Below are 6,839 nucleotides of genomic sequence, written 5' to 3'. Positions count from 1 at the left end.
CTGACTGCGGGCTGCTGTTCGGATCTAAAAGGTTGTTTAGACACTCAGTCCACGATGTGTCTCCGCTCTGAGTTCACGAGAAGTCGACATCTCTCACGTTCTTACGCACATTTCTCACGATACCTACTGAAGGAAACTCCACAATGAGGTCAAGTCATGTCACCTGAGGGCCCGAGCTCCAGGTCATCGGTACTGGGAGGTGAACTCTTGGGAGTCCATGTGTCTTGTTTTCCCTTAAACTTTGGATATTTTGTTCTGAACATACATGCATAACTTTGGGTAAATATTCCAAGAGTCTTTGATTTAATTCAACTAATCAGTCTTAAAATCTCAGAATAACTGTTAAGCAAGTGAAGAAAGTTCATCTGTGGAATAAAATAATATTTTGGGCCACTTGAGGCAGAAGCTGTAAACACAAAGTGACACTGAGAGAGAAGGTCTTTGTAAATGTAATCGTACATAAACAGAGACAATATTAACAGACTCATTCAAATACAACACTCTCCTTTCATCCCTGTTTTGGTCTCCCGGTTTTGTTGATAGGCTAGTCGTTAAATTTCTCCATCTGCCATTTAGTGCCAGGCTGGTTGCTGTTTTTTGCTGATAACAGCTGTGTGCTGCTGAAAATGATGCTGGTGAGACAGATGAGAATGAACTATAACAGGGGAGTTACTAAAAGCCTGAAAGCAGTCAGATGAAACGAGCCTGAACATAATCATGGGACTCAATGGTAAGTATTGACTATTGCAGCTTTAAGCTCACATGGTTTTAGTTTTGAGTGCATTTCTTCCTGTATTTGTTCACTCATTTGGATACTTTCTTTCAATGATTGGATAAACACACTTATTGAGAGTCTTGTATGCATGAAAGTATTGCTCCTGGAGCCCAGAAAGAGACGGCTGAAGCTCATGACTGAAATCAGATTGGCTAATTAAACACAATGTTCAGCTGACCGGTAACCTGACGCACATGATCCAGTGCTCTACAAATTTGCCTCAAGGATCAATAAATGTTTGAGTTTTTTGATTTTGGAGAGTTTTGTATCAAAAATATCTCAAACCTTAACCTAACTACAGAAATGAATCAATATTAAGCAACCAGATAATTTTCCAGCAGGTGTGTCGATAATCCATCCTTCTGTTAACTATTTATGAATATTATTTATATATGTTTTGTAAGTTCCTCTTTATATGTTGGTGGTCGCAAGGTTGAGACAAATGTTTTGTTGTGCCTGTGACACAAGCATTATATAATTAATTTGACACTTGCAAATTCTGTAGTTATAAAGTTTCTAAGCACATTTTTGGACATTTATTTGCATCTCAAGATAAGAGTATTGTCAAAAAATGGTAAGTGCCACCCAATCTAAAGGCATCTTCAGATTCAGAGTAAGGTAACTGAGAAAAAAAAAAAAAATCCAATTTTTTTTTTTTTTTTTTTTTCATTTTTAATTTGCAGCCCATGTCCAGTTGGTAAACCTCAGTGCTTCCTGCCCAGCACCAAATGGCAGACAAACACCGTTGTCATTTCCCTCAGAAGTTGCTAGAGACACACACAAAAAAGATCTAAAGGAGATGTTTGAGGGAAAGTTGAACTTAAAATGTCAAGTGGGAAGAATTTAGGAGGATCTATTGGCAAAAATGGATTATGATATTAAAAATTGTGTTTTCATTAGTGTATAATTACCTAAAAATCCATTGTTTTTGCCACCTTTGAATGATCCCTTCGTTTCTACATAGGGAGTAGGTTCCTTACCACACAGCCCGCAATGTTGCACCATCATGTTCCTACAGTAGCCTTGAAAGGGACAAACCAAACACTGGCTCCAGAGAGGGCCTTTCAGGTTTTCCTACATGCCTTGAAAGAGAAGGTGAGATGAGGGGTGCTCAGTTGGTTACAATCTCCAACCTCACCACGAGATGCCACTAAACCCTACAAACTGCTCCTTTGAACTCAATAAGTACAGTGAAACACAACCCCAAGTTAGATGGACATCTGTTTGTTAACAGCGACAATCTGCTCAACTTGTTTCAGTGAAATTCTTTGCAGGGATGACAGCCTGCTTTTTATATCTGTGTGTGTGCGCGCTGTGCGTTTGTGTGGGTGTGTATGAGAGGTGTACAGTCGATCAATCATAGCCTGCTCATAAAGCCAAAAATTAGCGATAACGTTCTGGCAGACACTGAGGCTTAGTTAAGATCACAAGAGTGGAGACAGAGGAGGAGCGGTGAGAGTGAGCTGATATTTTGTCAAAGACAGCAGAGGAGTGAAGAAACATCTCAACACCTGTGGCCAAAGGTCATGCTCATGCTAACAAGCCACTCTCTCCCACACAGACCTCCTTTCTTCTTTAAATACTTTTTTTTTCTCCTTTATGTTTTGCTGGAAGGTCGTTGCTCCAATTGTTTTGAGTTTCCAAGTTTTAAGATTTGTTGTTTTTTTGGCTGAACAACAGTGTTTCTTTCCATTCTACTCCACACCCTCTTCCTGCTCTTTCATTCCTTGTTCTCTCAACAGAAGAAATGTGGCCTGCCTCCACTTTTTCTTTTCTGAGTCACAGACGGCAGCAATGGAAGGAAGTCACTTTCTGGTATTGATTGGTTTAAAATGTTTATTCCTGCAAATGACAGAAAAACCAGTATCCCGCCGCTGCCTCTGTGTTCCAGAAATATTTTGACTGGCAGCGGTGCCTGGCAAACGGAGAGCACTAGCTACGGTGAAGTTTACAATTGTGTGCTTGCGTGTAATGCGTTAAACATGGAGCCCCTGGAGAGAATTGCTGGCATCAGAGTAAAGTCATGCCTGTAGTGACATTAGCGGAGGACGTTCTCTCCTGCATTCAGCTATTGCGACTCATCTGTGACTGAATTCACAAACAAATACACATTTATTTCCGTTACATCAACAGGAATTCAGTGAGATAAATAATGTGTTAACTCTGGCAGCATCTCATGAGGCATCAAAACTCTGACTGTGCTCACGCAGTTCATTTCTCCACATCTGCCCGAATTCAAGCTCACGGTGGGTTATGAGTGAGCATTAAACCGCTGTGATGCAACAGAGCTTCAGTCCGGATGCTCTGTCGCACCTACACAGACCTTTATGGCTTATTGTTTGAGCATGTCTACATCTTGTATCTGATTTTGAACATTTGTTTTGAAATGCCTCCACGAAAACCGCAGTGCTGAGACACCCTTTGAAGAGTGGAGAGAGGTATGGCGGAAATGCCAGGATTGGTCTCTGTATTTTGGCTACACTTCATTTATTGTGCTTGCTCCAGTTTTGGGGTCTCTCTTTAATGCAGAATTTTTTTCCCCCCGTTATACTGCCGCCCTGCCTGTTGGCTTTGGCGTGACTGTCTGCTCAGTTTGTTTAACCTCAGCATGATGGACAGCTCTTGTGGTGCGTTTGTTGCAAGTGCAGCCCAGAATGCTAAGTAAAAACACAATGGAAAGCATCTGAGATGGGGATTGTGTGTTTCCAGTAAAAATGCCACATCAGATCACGCTGGCTAATTGTGAGACAGAGGATTTTGTTTGTCCTTCTTATTTGATCTATTGTGAAAGGAAAATAAATAGTACTGCGTCAGTCAGTGCCCTCCTAATAGAATTTAAATGAATCAGGAATGAGATCCTGCAGAGCGCAGGGGTGAAATGGAGATAAAGGGCGGCAGAGGAAGAGCTTTGAAGCATTGTGTCTTGTTTTTTATTCTCAACACGAAATAAAAGGCCAAGAGCATTGATAAAAGAAGATAAATCAGAGTATTCACATCATCCATACGAAGCACAAAGCTCTCCCACGGGTTAAGTGGTAGAGGGAAGAGGTATTCACATGGGAATCCATGGGAACATGATGGTAGTACGATTGGCAGTGGTCCACATGTTGAAGTGTCCTTGATTAAGACACTGAACCCCAAGTTATTCCCGATGGCAGGCGAGCGCCTTGGATTTGGATGAGTGTGTGTTAATGGGAGGCAAAACTTGTAAAGTGCTTTGTCGACTGCCAATGCAAAAATATTTACAACTGCTGACCATTTACCATAAGAAAACTGCAAAGACAGAAAAAAAAAATAACTGAATGCAGTCACTGATTTTTTTTTTTTTTTTTTTCTCAAATCACATCTAAGCTAAACAATGGGTTGCATCTGCAACATGTCTCTGTCCACCAGATGGATTGAAAAATTCTTATTTTTGTTGTTTGACTCTTTCTTTATTTTAAAGGAGTAAAGATCTGTGATAATACTCAAAGGCTCTTTGCTGCAGAAGTGGAAAAAACATTGGTCTCTTTGTCGATCCAACAGGGCAAGAAATATCAGAAATCACAAAGTCTTAAAGCAATCTCGCCGATGAGCACAATCTATTTTGGAAGAGAAATTGAAGGCAAATTGTACATAATACAAAAAATGTCTATATCTATTACAACCCGACTTCCTAGCTTAGCTTTGATGTTCTTGGCACAAGTGCTTTTTCTGTGCATTGAGAGTGTTACCAACATTGTGGATGTTTTAGTTAATCTGATTAAACTGTTGGCTGCTCGTGTTTCTTCCCCCGTCAGACTTGTCGCCCCTGGGTTTCCGCAGTAACTTCAGTGAGTGCAGTGTCCTTATAATGCTCAGCAAAGAAAGGCCAACGCTACAAAAACAAATTATGAAGAAAACTGAATTGTCACAGCAAATTGCTCCACCCTCTTGTGACCCTACAGATAAAGAAAAGCATTTTTCTGTCCTGTGCTGAACAAATGACTCGACATGAGCAGCAATTACAATAACCTACAACCGAGTTAAGCTGTTCACTGTGATGCCATTCTTGCTTAAGTGGTTGTTGAAGTACCTGTAATGTTATTGACTTATTTTAGTGTTCAGGCACAATGAAATTAGTTTGACAAATTGAAATCAAATTACTTTAAATGTACTCAGGCAATTACAAGCACAGATGATAAAGCATTCATTTTCATCTAAGGCTGCAATGAACCCCAGAGGACCCTTACTGGAAGTAGGCTTTTGTTGGCCCGAGCAGAGTTTGCACACAGCGTTACTCTACTCGTGAAGCTCTGCGGAGACAGCTTGCTTGTTTGCATCAGGACAGGAGAAAATAAACATATTCTCTGGCTGCAGCTAAAAAGAAATGACCACCACAGTGTATACATCCACATTTATACAGGTTTTTTTTTTTTTTTTTTTTTCTTCTGGTCTCCTTCCGCTCCTTTTTTCTGGTCATTTCCGTACAGTACAAATGTTTTCTTAACAAATCCGTCCATATCTGATCCTGTGTCATTTTCTGTGAATGCTTCACGGTGTGTGAACATTGTGCATTTGCTGTTTGTGGGACATTTGCTGGTTTGAAGCAGGAAAATAAGGCCTAATTTAGATGATCTTTCCACATGGAGCGAAATGCCTGCACGTAAACACACACACACACACACACACACACACACACACACACACACACACACACACACACACACACACACACACACACACACACACACACACACACACACACACACACACACAATCGCACACAGCCTGGATTCCCCTGAAACACATAAATTGAGCATTGTGTTCCAGGTTTTATTTTGCACAGGGACATCTCCAGTCACAGTTCATTCCGGCAGAGAGAAACACATCTGGAGCCGCTGGGACGCAAACAATGCAGTGCCACTGACCATGCCAGAGAGAGAGACACACACACACACACACACACACACACACACACACACACACACACACACACACACACACACACACACACACACACACACACACACACACACACACACACACACACACACACACACACACACACACACACATACATTTGTTTGGCTATCTTTGTGAGGACATTCACAGATATAATTAATTATGTTGCCCCCTAACCTATACCATCATAACAAATTGTTGAACCCAAACTTCTAATTCTAACCTTAATCTTTAAACAGCCCTTTTTTGAATGTTATTACTTCAATGGTCAAAAATTAAAACTGGTCGTCGCATAGATAGTTGTACACAGTCATACACACACACACACACACACACACACACACACACACACACACACACACACACACACACACACACACACACACACACACACACACACACACACACACACATGCATGAAATCAGAGCATTCTCCCTGCTGGTCATTGGGCATCATTCATTTGAAATGTTCACTTACATTATACAGATAAAGAATTTCTTATAAAGCTTTAATGTGTTCTTTTCTCTCCTTCTACTCCATCCCAGAAATGTGTGCTTACAGGTATGATTGAACTGTATATTCTACATTTTATTTATTTTCTTCAGCATTAGCTCATCCCTTGAATAAACTCCAGTCTCACTGGACACAGAAAAGCTCCACATCTGAAGTGACTGTTTTATAATAACCTCCAATTTCAGAGACACCCTGCATGTTTACGTGTGCAGAGTAGATACATCAAATACTGTACACAGTATATTTAGTTGCATATTGCATGTACATATAGTTCAGAGTTGCCAAATAGTGAACCATTTTCAGTTTCCTTTCTCTGTTTACAAACTATAGAATAGGCTGAAATCCCACATCCAATTTCAACACATTTATAGGAAAGTATACAAACTAGATTCACACAACCAAGTCTTTGACAGTGAATGACTACATTGTTGTTAGGACTGTGGAGATTGAGTGGGAGAATGTTAGCAGTAGGGTTAGAAAAAAACGCAGATAAGCTTGCAAGCGTGCAATATTGATAAACACTCTTATTATTCATGCAAACTCTGAGCTTACATATCAGTCTTTGTTCAGGTCAAGTCCGACCCAAGAGTGTGATTCAAACTACAAAAACAGTTTCCACTCGGTCCT

The sequence above is a fragment of the Brachyistius frenatus genome, unplaced genomic scaffold (genome assembly GCF_029030835.1).
Source record: "Brachyistius frenatus isolate BFR_SWC_R1_liver_20210118 unplaced genomic scaffold, ASM2903083v1 Contig_13, whole genome shotgun sequence".
NCBI lineage: Eukaryota > Metazoa > Chordata > Actinopteri > Embiotocidae > Brachyistius > Brachyistius frenatus.
The sequence above is the reverse complement of the archived record's forward strand: the minus strand, read 5'-3'. Positions refer to the sequence as shown.